The sequence below is a fragment of the Lontra canadensis genome, unplaced genomic scaffold (assembly GCF_010015895.1).
Source record: "Lontra canadensis isolate GAN:19392208 unplaced genomic scaffold, GSC_riverotter_1.0 scaffold284, whole genome shotgun sequence".
NCBI lineage: Eukaryota > Metazoa > Chordata > Mammalia > Carnivora > Mustelidae > Lontra > Lontra canadensis.
Window position 1 is genome coordinate 166644 of NW_022631278.1, and position 15671 is coordinate 182314.

Here is a 15671-nt window from a genome sequence, read left to right on the forward strand (position 1 = left end):
CCTTAACTCTCATGCTGGGAAATTCTCCATGTTCGATTACTCCTTTGTGAAACGTGCCTTTCCACTGGGCTGGAAGCTGTGGCAGAAAAGGCTGCTTCCTGCCAACCTGAGCAGTGGGCTTGTGCCTGCCATTCTTTCATTCTCTGACATGAGCCACTGTACACGGAACCAATGGGGTCAGGACAACTGGCTTTAAGACCCAGTGCTGCCCTAATTTGCCCTGGGAACTTAGGTAGATCAGTTTCCTATGTGGGTCTTACCTCCCTGTGTGATGGTTAATTTTATGTGTCAACTTGGAAGGGGTTTTTGGATGAGATAAACATTTGATTGACTGATTGATTGATTGGGGTTGGGATAAACATTTATATAGGTGAACTTTCAGTAAACCAGATAGCTCTCCATAATGTGGGTGGGTCTCGCCCCATCAGTCAAAGGCCTGACTAGTACAAAACGACTGGCCTCTGTGATCAAGGGGGAATTCCCCAGCGGACAGCCTTTGACTTCATCTACACCGTTGGCTCCTGGGTCTTGCTGGCTCACACTGCAGATCTGGACTTGTGATCCTCCTTAATTGTGTAAGGCAATTCCTTTGTCTGTCTGTCTATCTATCTATCTATCTATCTATCTATTTTTCTTTCTATCATCTATCTATCTATCTATTTATCATCTATTATCTATATCCTATCAGCTGAGTTTCTCTGGAGAACACTGCCAGCCACGGGATTGAGGTTCCAGGATATCCTGTGCTGACTTCAGATAGAGATACTGTGTAGGGGGAATTGAGGAGCTTGGTGTGTGTCAGTCTCCTAATGCCCTACCCCTTCCCATGCCAGATTTCACTGTCATAGCTATCAAGCTTCCTTGTTGCCTCCAAACAGGCAGGTTGGAGTTCCTGGGGGGTAATGGGAGGGAGGGATATCAAGGTTTGAAAGGCTTTGCCTTTCAATGAGGACACTGCTAGCCATATGCACTCTGAGAGGGGGTTGGGGGTTGCTTATACTCTCGGAGGCAAGAGGCCAGGCACTGGTGTGGGGAGTGAGGGGTGGGAAGGGTTGCGGCGGTGGAAGGAGAGAGCTCTCAGTGTCTGGACATGGATGGGGGATCCGACCTCCCTGTTGCTGCCGCCCAAAGCCAGAGGGGCGCAGTGTGGCCACTCCCGGGCTCTGACTCCCTGAACATCGGCTCAGCCATGGTGCAGGAGGCCCCTGAGAGGGGGCTGGAAGGCTGTCCTGCTGTGTGTGCCTCCCCCGAAGCTGCTCTAGCACACGCAATTATAAGACAGTGGGCAGATGACAGAGTTAGTTAATGTAACAAGCCCTTTAAGCATTTAGCCACATTCGAGTGTTTAATCAGCTGTGTAAAGTGCAATATCTATCTTTCAATTTTATGCCATTAGGGGAGACAAGATTTTGATTAGGTACTTAATCTGTGCACGGAAAAAACAGGCCCACAGCAAGCCCGTGATGGGGAGGGAAGGGGACATTGGGCGCGGGATTCGATAAAGGGGAAAGACAGAAATTTAACATAAAAGAGAATTAGTGCGGCTCCTTTCAATTTAGTGCCCAGGCTTTATGGCCTAATCAATTAGAGGCCTGGCCAGGGCTGCTGGGAAGCCGCTCGGCTGGGCTGGAGGCTTGGCCATATTAATTCCCTTCATTATGTGGGGGTCAGGCGGAGGGCTTTGCGGGGGCCCTGCAAGGAATGGGTCACTTCTCGGGCATCAGTTCAGGAAGCAGGGAAAAGATAGAAGGGTGCCAGTCTAGATAGGAGTGGTTCTGGGGGCCATGGGGAGGCTGGGCTACCACAGGGGTGGGTCTAGGTGGCCCCTTGGAGGGTGTCAGTCCACAGAGCAGTGGAGAGCAGTGGCTTAGCCCTCCGGGTCTAGAGTAAGAGAGGCCTAGGTTTGCACGCTGGCTTTGACCTACTGGCTGTGTGATCTTGGCACATTGAAATTTCCTATAGAACTGCAGCTAAAGCTACCCCAAAATGTGGCCACCAAGAGAAAAAGAAAAAGTGGTCTGCAAAGAACTTGGCATAGTGTGTGGCATTGAGTGGAGGTACAATAGCTGTTGTTATCACAATTATTATCTTTATTTCTGATCTTCTATGTGTTGCTGAAGGTCAATTATAATAGAGGCACCCACTTTAACCGTCTCCCTACATTTACTCAGTGCTTACTCTGGGCACCGGGCATCGAGCTAGGTGCTGTCTCTGCTATGATCAGTCATTTCTTTAGGCTGGTGCTGTTACCTGCAGAAGGGGGAAACTGAGGCACAGTGAGATTAAACAGTTTGCCCAATGTCACACAGTATTGGAGGCTCCAGAATCAGCTCTTAGGCCTTCCCTGGCAGGGGGGGAAGGGGGTCATCCCCTGCCCCATGGCAGAGTGATGTGGTGCTGAAGTCCATGGAGGCGGAGGTCACTGGGAGAAAGCTGGCATCTTTAGACGTCCTCAGAGGACTCTGGATCTCAATAAATCACATTCACACACAAATAAATCACAATAGAGTTCCTGAGGAAACTCTAGAAATGTACCCAAGGCTGGGCCAGTGGTCTTCCCAGAAGACTCAGGAAAGGAGTTGCTATGATATAGGTTTTCTGAGAGGTGAAGAGATGCGGGGAAAAGACGGAAATGAGCACTTGGCTTCTCCTTTTTGTCCCACTGCATCCCCAGATGTCTGAGCAGGACCCGAGGGCCTGGAGAACCCAGCTTGAAACTGCCGGTGCTGGCAGGGAGCTACCTATGTGGTCTGGTGAGGTTCTCTAGTGGGTTATGGAAGGAAGGCTCTTGGAGAAGCAGGGACCATTGGGACCAACAGGTGTGTTCACTGAAGGGAGTGTTCTTCTTCAACAGATACGGGGGGAGGGGAGGGAGCAAGCCAAGACTTATTGGACCCTTGGTGGCTGACTTCTTGCTTCACAGCTATGAGACTTTGGGTATGTTAGTCAATCTTTCTCTGCTAGTTTTCTCAGCTGTACGCCAGGGGTGATCACAGTTCCGGCCTCACAGGTTGGCTGTGAGCATTGGGAGGCACCGAGAACTTTACAGAACTATATGACCAGGTATTTGATAAATATTAGCCATTATTGCCTCTGGCTGTTCTCTTGGCACTTTCTACGTGCCAGGCCCAGTCCTGGGGACTCTCTGAGCTCAGTCTCATGGAATCCCTATGTCTTTGGTGTGGATTGCTGGTACAGCACACAGGCAAGAAGTTTAAATTCAGTGAGATTAAGTGACTTGTCTGAGGTCATAGAGCTGTTAGACAATAGGGATGAAACCACATTTTTGACTTCCCGTGGCTTCTAAAGGCCCTTCTGGAACACAGTGCTGCGTTGACAGGCAAACGGCATGGCCAAGTGAATCTAAATTCCAGCAGGATGTTAGGGAAGTAAGTTCACTCAATATATATTTGTTGAGAACCTATTATGTGCCATGCACAACAAGCCCCGTGAAGTCAGGAATTGCATCTGTGGTGAGCACTCCTATTGTGTAATCCCATAACATATGTTTAACATACATTTATGTACCAAAGGAACGAGTGAACAAATGAATGTTCCTAAGCCAGATCCTTAGTATCCTTGAGGGGAAAGTGGAGAAATGTGAGGGATATGATCCTCCTGTTAGATGAAGTCATCATCATCTGAGTGGGAAGCAACGTAATAGAGGGGAAAGAAAGGACAAACTCCGGGTTGGAACTTTCATTCTGAGTTGCTTTCATTTACCATAGTACACTAGGTGATCAGCAAATGTAGGTCAAATGACTAAATAAGTGCCAGATGAGTGACAGAGATGACCTTGCTGTCCTGTGATGGATGGACACAGATGGACAGGACAGGGTCTACTGTGTGACAATGACAGGCCTTCCAAAGCTCTCATCAAGGGGTAGTGACAGCTTGAGTCTTCCAGAATAAAATTTTGGGTAAAATTTTATTTTGGTAACTGTCCTGAGAGCCAGTTACCAAACACAAGGCTGATAGAGAAAGACAATATGCCTTGGTCTCTTTTAATGTTATTGTCATTTGGAACACAGGTCAGCACCATTTTTTTGTAAAATGCCACATTTGTAAAATGTGACAAACATTAGTTTTGGAGGACCCCACAGTTTTTGTTGCAACTACTCGACGGCATCACTATAAAGTAAAAGTAGTTGTAGACACCATGTAAGCAAATGAGCGTGGCCGTGTTTCAATAAAACTTTATTTATAAAAAGCATCAGCCCATGGATGTGGTCAGTTTCTATTTCAGAAGGCATATCCCTGGGAAGTAATCTTCCTATGTGCAGGTTCATGTTCATTTTATGAATGTCGATTCTCAGGAACTGTTGTCCCTAATTTATAGAGGAGAAGCCTGAGTTGTAGGCAGGCAGAGAGTCTGCGATAGAGCTGGTCTAGGCAGGCAGTTGTTCCAGACATGGCAAAAAATATCGGCTACTGCTTATGGAACCCTTCTTAGATGTTGCACACTTACTATGCATCATTCCGTGAAGCATTCTCAGCAACCCGGGGACGTAGCGCCTATGATGTTTTGCCCAAAGGACTACTTGAATAAACTGAGGCTCAAGGAGGTTAAGTGACTCGCTTATGGTCACCTGCCTAATGACTTAACACTTATTTATTTAAGAAGACTTACTGAGCATCTACTCTCTCCTAGACACTTTCATGCGGCTGGGGATACAGTGGACCCCTGTGCATCCTGTGCTTATGTTGTATTTGGGGAAGGTAGATGATAAACGTGCTCAGGGAATAAACAATATAGGATGCCAGAAGGGGATAAGGGCCTGTCAGTCAGGACAGGTTCAAAGCAACAAACCTTCATGACTTAAAACAAGGTTCAGCAAACCATGGTCCATGGTCCAAATCCGGCCCGTCTCGGGTTCACTCAGGCCCCCCTGTCCCTGCCTACTTTTCTGTTCCACTCGCAGGGCCAAGCAGTGGCAACAGAAACCATCTGGCTCTTAAAGCCCCAAAAGCTATGTGACTCTTTTCTGAAACCAACCAAGGTTTGTCGCTAGCTCGGGCTTTGTGTCCTTGCGGGTTGCCCCTGAAGAAGCTGCTCATCCGTCATTCCAGGACCCAGGTCTGTGGGCTGCCCACCATCTTGACTGTTTGTAAGGAAGAGAAGAATTCTGAAGAGTATCCTGTGGATGGTGACAGGCCTGACCCAGAAGTGACATGTGTCATATCTGCTCAGAATTTATCAGCCCCGCCCAGTGGAAGGGCCCCAGCTTGGCTGCAGGCTGGGGTGATGGAGAGGGCCAAAGCCACTCGGTGAGCTGCTGTGATGACCCCAAGCACTCTGGGAAATGAGCAGTCGGGGTAAGTTGCTGGGGATGCCAGGGCCTTTGTACTTTGTACCTAATGCAGCCAGGGAGGGCATGGAGGAGAGCTCAGCTGGGGTTCGAGCTCTGTTCACCTTGAAAGAATGCCCTTTCAACCTCTCTGCTATGCTCCTGCACTCGTAGAAATTAGGTGCTGGGAAGGACACTGCATGGTCAAATAAGGGGAGATTCTCCCCTGTGAACTCCTGCAGGGGTCCCACCAGCTCTGTCCCCAATGCCCTTACTGCAGCCTGGCATTTGTGCCTCTCCCAGGTCACACTCCACAGCGGTACAGCCAGACAGACTTGCTGGCCAGCCCTGGAAGAGATGGGCCAGGGAGGAGGGCGCAAGGCCTATTCTGTGAGGCTGTGACTTCACGAGGCACTACATTAACGTTATTAATAACCCTCTCAGCCTTTATTGAAAAGATGCTCTCTGCGTCTGAATTTGCCACTATGGCAACCCATTTATTAAGGCTGTAAGAGCTGGAGTTGCTTCAGACCATATTTATTGCCATGATTTGCTGAGGGAAGGCTTTGGTCCCAGGGCTGGGGCAACTGGAGGAGAGTTTGTGTTGTTGCTTGCAGGGAAGGCCTGGGCTCACCTCGCCAGGTCAGTGAGAGATGTACTTTCTGTCTCTTCCACTTAGGTTATGATTCAAATTGCATGTGCGGAGTTTGGGGCTGACTGTAGTGATGACCACTTCCCTGTGTGTGCGGGATGCTAACCAGTGCACCTGATGTCCTCCCCAGGAGGATCCCAGTGGGGCAGGTGAGGCATGCATCCTTGGCCTTAATGCGTACGTGAAGACAGTAAGTAGGACTCAGAGTAGCCATCAGAGTCACCAGGGTCACAGAGCTAGTGGCCAAGTGGGCCATCGTGGTGGCCCCAGGGGCCCTGGGCTTGTTTTTCTATAAAAATCTGAACGAGTGCTCTTGGCTCTGTCTTTCTCTCTTGAGCATCAGAAAACAAAACATCATGCGGTGATAGCACCACCGCCACCACCCCCTAACTCACTAAGCATGGAGCTAAGAGATTGATTCAAAGAGTCATTAAGCTCTTTGAATCCTCACCACTTTCCCGTGTTGGTATTAGTACTGCCTTCATGTTGTAGGTGCACTGAGGTGACTTGTCTGAAGTCACACAGCAGGTCAGTGGCAGAGCTGGGACTCACGGCCACTCTGTCTGATTGCAGAGTGCGTGTTCCTGTCCCTGATGCCACACCACCTCCTTTCTTCCCTTTGCCCCATTTTCAGGGGCCAGAGGAGTGGCAAGCCCATGCACATGGATCTCTTCTTCTCCAGTAACTGTTCTTTGGGCCCAGGCTTTGCGTGTCTCCAACCCCTTCCTCTGGGATCTTCTCAACAGTACACTTGGCCAACTGGCTGGGATTTGGATCGTCTGCTAGGGCTGCAGAACCAAGTACCACAGAACGGGGAGCTTCAAAGACAGAAACTCTTTTTTATCACAGCTCTGGAGGCTGGAAGTCACAGATCAAGGTGTTGGCAGGGTTGGTTTCTTCTGGGGTCTCTCTCCTTGGGTGCAGGTAACCACCTTCTCTTCATATCTTCACGTGCTCCTCCCTTTGCGTGTATCTCTCCTAACTTCCCCTTCTTATGAGGATGCTGTTGTATGGGATTAGGACTAATGATGTCATTTATCCTTAATCAAGTCTTTAAAGACCCTCTCAACAGAGACGGTCACGCTCTGAGGAACTGGGGATGAGGATTTCAACATAGGAATTTTGAGCAAACACAATTCGGCCCCTACCAGGATTTAAGCAAGGTCAATTTCCTGGTTCCTGAAGTTCTCTGGGGTCAGCCTAGGTCACTGGAGTGGCTCTGTAATGGAGGTATCACTAGGAATGGGCTTCTGTTGTCACTGAGGGTGACCTATTGCCAAGACTCCCCTGCTGGAGTGCACTTTGGGACCACCCTTTCAGGCATGCTCCGGTGGCCCAGATCCCCAAGGCCTGGAGCTTTTGCTACCATGGTGGCTGCTTCCTTCACAGCCGTCCTGCTGTTGTCCATTTCAGATGAGCTAGAATCTTCCAGCCTTAGAAGCCTGCTCGTCCCACAGCAACATGGTTTTGCTTTTCATCTCCTTCAGCCCTTCCCACGACTAACTATATCCTTCCTTCTGTCCATCTGTATTTTTTTTCCTTCCGATTTCCTTCTCTCTTTCTCTCCCTTCTTCTCTTTTCCTTGCTCCTCCTTGTCTGTACACCTGCTCCATGCTGGACACAGCGGGGCTGCTGGGAAGACACCAAACATCTGTGGCAAGCGTCAATGCCAAGTGGGCACCTCTTTGAGGTAGACCCTGTCCTCATGCATATTTCCCAGTGACAGTGTCTCACAGAGCTATAGTATAGCGATCCATTGAAACCAGGAAACTGACATTGGTATGTTCCTATCAGCTACACTACAGACCTTATTTGCATTCCACCAACTGACATACCCGTGTCTGTATGTTGTGTGTAGTTCCAAATTAATGACTTTAAGTTTTGGAAGGTGTAAGACAGAAGAGTTTAGGAAACACTGTTGCCAAACTAGCCTCCTCCATCCAAGTACATAAGAGCTTCTGGGATGGAGGGAAAATTAGGGAGAAATCCTCAGATTTAGAGGTGAACGCTTTGCTCCAAAGAGGACAGCATAAAGCACATGGAAAGCTGTCACGGGGAATATGAACAGACGTTCGAATGAACGAGAAAGAGCTGCTAGCATTGCTTCGATTTTGCAATCAAGCTAACAGGACAGTTCAGTGCCCTGATGCATGCCAGCAGCAAGCAGGCTGAGGGAGCCAGGCGTCCTTCCCACCTTCTCCCCCCCGACTCTGCCTGCTGCTCTTGGCCTCTCTGTCTCCTACTCCTGGGGCTCTTAGGACAATAAGTACAAACCCATAAAGCTCCCTTCAGTGCATCTTGCTTACCCGCTCTTATCAGAACAGAGGAGAACTGAAAGGGCTTTCAAAAGAGCCATCTGTTAGTTTTCATAAAGACATTATCTGCTTCCCATCACAGGGCTTTTGCTGTCTCTGACATGTGTCTGCCCTCCCTCCGCTGTCTGCGAGAGCAGGAGCGCACTCTCCACTCCGTCTGCGCCTGGCTGCTGGAGGTAGGTTGCAGACAGAGTATTTATCTAAAAGTGAAGAGATCTGACTTATAAGCAAGCCCGATATTAAATGTATAAATAATGCATCCTGTGGCATTATTTATAATGCAATAACATCCCTATAATGTAATAAAAGTATGCAGGTTCCCAGCACTTTTCTTAACCCCTTCGTGTCTTGGAGGATGCCGCAGGTTGATTAGCCCCTGAGTCCTCCAGGACTTTGGAATGGGGTGCTATCTAGCAAGCCCTGTCTGCCACCCAGCTTCTGCCCAGCTGAGTCTTGGGACAACCCCCAGCAGGAGAAGCTTGGCCCCGTGGAGTAGTGATTTTCAAACTTTGCTGTGAGTCTGAGTGCAGGTTTCCCATCTTTAATCTACTGATCTGGAATCTTTAAGCACCGGGAGGGGGAATTTGTATGTTTAACCAGCTCTCTGGTAGATTCTAAGACAGGTAAATGAGCGCTTTTGGGTTAGCCCTGACTTGGAGCAGGATAGACCATTAAGCTTCCCAGCTCATCGCTCTGGGACTCAGAGTCATGTCAGCCTTTGAGGACTGTGGCGCTGGCCTTGTGCCTTGGTTCCAGGTCTTGTTTACCTGTCCAGCAGCCATGTCCTTCCTTCCACTGGCTGCCAGCTGTATGTCTGGGCCCATATGACCTCCTTGGTACCATCTGGCACCTACCTGATCATCTGAGTCTAACTGGTTCCTGTATCTCCTCGTTTATCCAATGGCAGAAAATTCTGGTAGACCACCAGAGACCAGTGATTGCTTGGTTGCTCGGGCTGGGTGCTTTGCAAATTCCTGGTCTCCAGCCTGTCCTGGGCTCTCCATGCTGCCCAGAAACCTGCCTCTCTGTCTCTCTCCTTTTCTCCCAAGTGTCCATGTCCTTGGTATCTGATGTCTTTCAGATGTCCAATCTCTTCTTTTTTTTTTTTTTAAGATTTTTATTTATTTATTTGACAGACAGATCACAAGTAGGCAGAGAGGCAGGCAGAGAGAGAGAGGATGAAGCAGGCTCCCCACTGAGCAGAGAGCCCAACGCGGGGCTCGATCCCAGGCCCCTGGGATCATGACCTGAGCCGAAGGCAGAGGCTTTAACCCACTGAGCCACCCAGGTGCCCCTGTCTAATCTCTTCTTCACCATGAACAGGCAACCTCATATACTGGGTCACTGAAAGACCAATTGCAATCGAGTCAGAGGAAGGATGTGCTGTGAACTTCCTGCCTGCCCACCTGTGAGCGTAGCTCTGCCTGCAGCCATGTGTCTTCCTGCCCTAGTAGAAGAGGTTGACTGCTTCCAACATGAGACTGATCCTCCCATTTAAGCTCTGGGAAACCCCAGGTTTCCCAGGTAACCCTCTCCATCAACTTGTCTCTGAATCTCCAAACGTTTTTCCTACTGATTTTCCAGCAGCTCCTAAACATGTTCAGCATCTTTCGGCCATCCACCCTCACTTTGTCCAGTGCTGCTTCTAGCTCCTACCCTGTCTCCTTCCCCATGTCAACCATATTTCCTAATAATTGTGCTGTGCCTACAGGGACTCTTGTCAGAAGAGTGACAATACATAGTGAATGTGCTAACTCGCTTAGTACTGGTAATCCTTGCAATAACCCGGGGATACATTAATACTGGGTGAGTCGACAGCTAATTAAAGCAGAGGGAAATTGGGTAATGTGTCCAGAGGCATGCGGTAATGTGGGATCTGGTCTCAGGCTTACTTCGGAGCATCTACCCTTGCTGACACTGTTCCTGCCCCCGCAGTGACTCCTCCACAATTTGGTCCCTTCTCCCAGGTCAGCTTGACCTCTGCTTTGTTACATCCAGTGGAAATTTTGGGACTTGATTTCACCTGGCAGAGTGCCAGATGGCATTGACCTCTGTGTGCAGTTTTGGAAATTCCCATTTTTCTTGATTCTTAGGGCCCCGCACTCTGTTCTCCTTTTACCTTTCGGGTCTCTTTTCAGTCACATTTTTAGGCTTCTTCTCTCTGGGCCCAAGACCTTCTATTTTGGGGAATGCCCCAAAGGTATATCCACCCTATGCATTGTCCCTGCTAGATCCCGAGAACCACCAAGTCTTGGTTCTGATCACTAGATAAGGTCTAGTCTATTGGCCTAATTCCTGAAACAGACATATTTCTCACTTAAGTGATTATTTGCCCAAGTCTGTCCCTCCCTTCCTCCTTCCCCACTTAGTCAATGGCTACCACCCAGTGGTTCATCCAGTTCCCTAGCTGAAACTCACATGGCATTTTGGTCTTTCTTTCTCTTTCCTGCATTATCTAACCAGTCTCTGGTCTCTCTCAATCTTACCTGCTAAATTGCCCCACTACCTCCTCAACTCTGTCCACTTCACACACAGCTCCTGAGACCATCTCAGTCTGTGTGCTCCTGTCACCTCCTCCCCATGTCCCTACAACTGATTCCTAATTGGCCTCCTGACTTGAATCTTGTGGCCTCTGATACATCTTTTCATTTTAAAAAATTATGAACTATTGGGGCACCTGGGTGGCTCAGTGGATTAAAGCCTCTGCCTTCGGCTCAGGTCATGATCCCAGGGTCCTGGGATCGAGCCCCACATCGGGCTCTCTGCTCGGCAGGAAGCCTGCTTCCTCCTCTCTCTCTGCCTGCCTCTCTGCCTACTTGTGATCTCTCTCTGTCAAATAAATAAATAAAATCTTTAAAAAAATTATGAACTATTTAATATAGAAAATGACAGACAATGACAGAACACACATCCATTTATCTACCACTGAGATTTAACAAACGTTAGTATTTTGCCATATTTGGATGAATTCGATGGAAGATAAGATGTTACAATACAGTTAAAGAAGTGGACACCCCGTTCTTTTCTCCTCCACCTTCTAACCCAGAGTTAATCATCCAACTGAAGTTGGTGTAGATTCTTTTCATGTTTTAAAAATTGACTTGTATAATCTGTATCTACCAGTGGCATAGTGTTTTGAATATTTAAAATTTATATAAATCATATCATATAATGTTGAAAAGTTTTAATGAATGTCATATCTTTGAGATGTATCAATGTTGATACACAGAGGTCTAAGTCCTCTGTTTGCTCTTCTTTTTTTACTTTTTAATTTTTTTATTACATTATGTTAGTCACCATACAGTGCATCATTCGTTTTTGATGTAGTGTTCCGTGATCCATTGTTTGCGTATAACACCCAGTGCTCCACGCAATTTGTGTCCTCCTTAATACCCATCACTGGGCTGACCCATCCCCCCCAACCCCTTCCTCTCTAAAACCCTCAGTTTGATTCCCAGAGTCCATAGTCTCTCAATGTTCATCTCCCCCTCTGATTTCCCCCCCTTCATTTTTCCCTTCCTTCTCCTAATGTCCTCCAGGCCATTCCTTATGTCCCACAAATAAGTGAAACCTTCTACACGGAACTATAGCTATATTCTGTCCTTTCCTTGTTCATTTCTCTGAACTTGGTTGTGTCCAGGGTTTCACTATTATAAAAAGTGCTGCAGGGGTGCCTGGGTGGCTCAGTGGGTTAAGCCTCTGCCTTCGGCTTGGGTCATGATCTCAGGGTCCTCAGCGGGGAGCCTGCTTCCCCCTCTCTCTCTGCTTGCCTCTCTGCCTACTTGTGATCTCTCTCTGTCAAATAAATAAATAAAATCTTTAAAAAAAAAAGTGCTGTAAAGAGTATCTATATTCACGGGTCCCTGCATGTTGTGTTTTTTTTCTCCTCTGCAAGGTGCAGATCTACAATGGGAATAACTGAGCCTTCTGGGGTAAGCATCTTTACCAGATACTGGCAGATTTTTTTCACAATGGTTATATCAACTTATACTTCCTCCAAGAGTTTATCAGAATTTTCATTTCCTCACATCCTTGCTGCAAACTCATAAATACTTAAAATACGAAGAGTGAGAAGTTGGTGCCTCATTGTTTTAATTTGTATTTCCCTGATTGCTAGCGATTTTGAGAATTTTTCACATTTGTCATTGGTGTTTTCTGTAAATTGCTGGTTCCTATCCTCACACATTTTTACATTGTTTGTATTGTTTGAATGACTTTTAAAATTAATTTTAGGAGTTCTTAAACATTCCATAAACCAATCCGTTGTTGGCTATGTGCTTCCCTTTTACTTTGTTTATGGTATCGTATGTTCTTCCAACGATTTACATTTTAAAATAGAACACTCTCCATCTTTCTTATTTTGGTTTGCGCTTTTTCATCTTGTTTGAAAAATCTCACTCTCAGGATGTTATAAAGGTATTTTTGCTATATTTTCTTCTGAAAGTTTGAGTTTTTATTTTTTTTACACTTAAGTTCTTCAATTTATTTGAAATTCATTTGTGTAAGTGGTATGCTGTGCGATTAAATTTTATTTTCCTTTTCATATAGAGAGCCAGTTGTACAGAGCCACGTTATAGGTTAGAGCACTTCTCCACTGATTTGTGATGTCAGTGCAGTCCTATACCCCCTTCCTTTATGTGGGGGTAAGCTTCAGGACTTTATCTTTGATGTGTTCATCCCTCCACCAGCACTGCATTTTTTAGTTGCTACGGCTCTGTAATTACTGTTTTTAAAAATTGAGATTATAATGAACACACCATAAAGTTCATCTTTTCAAAGTGTACTATTTGGTATCTTTTGTATATTCACAGATTTGTGCATCCATCAACAATCAATTTTAAGGAATTTTTTTTTTTTTAATCACCCTGGAAAAAACCCTTCTACTCTGTAAGTTATCACCTCCACATTCCACATCCCATCCAGCTCCCTTCCCACCCAGCCCTCGGCCAACACTAATCTACTTTCTGTTTATAGATTTACCTATTCTAGATATTTCATACATACGATGTAATGTTTTCAAGATTCATCCACTGCTTTTTGTGAGTAACATTCTATGGTATGGATATACCACAATTTATTTATCCATTTATTAGTCGATGGGCATTTGGGTTTTTTCACTTTTTGGCTATTACAGATAATGATATTACAAATGTTTGTGTACTATTTACATTTTTGAATGAATGCATGTTTTAAATACTCTTGACTGTATACCTAAGAGTGGAATTGCTGGGTCATATGGTATTCTATGTTTAACTTTTTGAGGAACAACAACATTATTTTTTAAATTGCTTGTACCATTTTACATTCCCTCCAGTAACATATGAGGATTTCAACTTTTCCACATCCTTATCAGTGTCCATGAATTTTCCTTTTCTTGATTATAGCCACCCTAGCAGATGAGAAGTGATCGCTCACTATGGTTTGGATTTGCATTTCTATGATGACTAATGAGGTTGAGTATTTTTTCACAGGCTTATTGGCTATTGTGTTTCTTCAGAGAAACCTGACTTCAAATGCTTTACTCATTTAAAAGCTGAGTCTTTTTATTATTGAGTTGTAAGAATAATTGCTATCTATATCTAGTAGGAGAAATTATTCCTTCTACCCTCATTCTCTTCCTTCTTTTCTTCCTTGTTCTTCAAAATTATTATGGCTATTCTTTGCTCTTTACTCATCTTTATGAATTTGGGATCAACTCATTGTATGTCACTATTCATGTTGGCAGATTTTTCACTGAATTTAGAGATTGATTGCTTCTGGAGAGAATTGCCAACAGGTTATTGTCTTCCCATCTATGAACATGGTATATCTCTCCGTTTGTTCAGATCTCCTTTTTGTCATTTTTGGACAGGTTTCAGCTGCAGTCCCTTATGGAGAAAGTCCCTGCTGTTCACTTATGCACATGACCTTGCAAAACCCTCAGTGTTGGGTCCATTTAGCAACACTTCCATTTTCCTTACACTATTTTCACAACTACTTTTCCTTCTCATGTGTTCTTTGATAGCTTCCTGTCCAGATTTTAGATCTTTAGGAAACTCCAAGAACTCTTAGACTCCTGAGCTGGGGAGAAGTGGAAAGGCAGTATCATCTTCTCTCTAGATGTTCCAGATTTTCAGGAAAAAGCCTGGATTGGAGCTTAGGATAGAGAAATTGATGGGTTAAAACTTGCCTTCAAAATGTCTTGGCATGCCTTGAAGGAGGCTAACCTATAAACAAATAATTATATCATTTTCAGATAAGTAACCATTTGGGTGTTGGTGAGAGACATTGCCTTCTGAAAGTTGAACACTGCTTCTGAGTTATAGGGAGGGATATAAAGTTATTGTGAAGAAAATCTCTGGGAAGAGGGATAAGAGTGTACCATTTTGTTAGGAAGATCTCAAGTGAAGGGATAACCAATGGCTTTGGAAAATGTTGCAAGCAGAAATTTGTGGTTTCACTAAGTCCATACTTCCGAGTATCTGAAATTAGAAAGCTATGAGGTAGGGGATGGACAAATATTCTCATAGGGCTGTGGAGCATCAGAAGGAGCAGAGTGGTTTGATTTTCCAGGTCCCACATGAGAACTGTGGTTGAATAAGATAGACAGGCAGATGTCAGTTGGGTAGGAAGGGCACAAAGGCAAAACAAAAGTAGGATGGTGGTGGGGAGCAGAACCTGGACTTGTGATGGGGACCTAGAATGCGTGATGGAGACTGAGAGCCTCTTCTGACCCATCATCCTCAGATGGACGTGCGTTGGGCATGATAACTGCCATGATAGCATCCTGCTTGCCACCAAGAAGGCTGCTTCTGGTGCCTTCTTTTTCTGAGAGTTGTTTTGCCTTTTGGTCCCTAGGTGGTGCACCTGAGTTCATGCTGCTCCACTCAGAAAAGAGCAGGATTAATTAATAGAACTGGGGGTTATCTGGGCCTGTGTGTGGTTCAGTCAGTTAAGTGTCTGCCTTCAGCTCTGGTCACGATCCCAGGACCCTGGGATCGAGCCCCGTGCCAGCTCCCTGCTCAGTGGGGAGCCTCCTTCTCCCTCTCCCTGTGCCTGCTGCTCTGCCTACTTGTTCTATCTCTGTCAAATAAATAAATAAAATATTAAAAAAAAAAAAAAAACAACTGGGAGTTATCAAAAAGCAGTGGTGCAGTGGTCCTGAAAGAGGAGAAGGACATCGTCAGAATACAGGATGCAGAGCTTAAGCTAGTGTTTAATCATAATAAAACCCCAAAATCCCAGAGGGGTGAAGCAGGTCCTATCAGCTACAGTGATAATAGGGAGGGTTGATAATACAATGATAATAGATAGGGTAAGGACATTAAGTTGTCACTCAGCACATATTAACTGAAAGTCTACTAGAAAGTGTTCTAGGTGCTGGGTATGCCCAGAACAGTCAACAGAGCAGAGCCCCTGCCAGCAGTCTAGTTGGAG

General features: G+C 45.9%; 1 long non-coding RNA gene across 1 annotated transcript in view; it reads left to right on the forward strand.

Annotated features, from left to right (window-relative positions):
- Positions 1–6003: 6003 nt before the first annotated feature.
- Positions 6004–15671, forward strand: part of LOC116862640 — a 33986-nt gene continuing 24318 nt past the window's right edge. The window contains exons 1-2 of the long non-coding RNA XR_004381669.1: positions 6004–6089; positions 13067–13142. This is a non-coding gene — a long non-coding RNA (uncharacterized LOC116862640). The remainder of the gene's footprint in view (positions 6090–13066; positions 13143–15671) is intronic.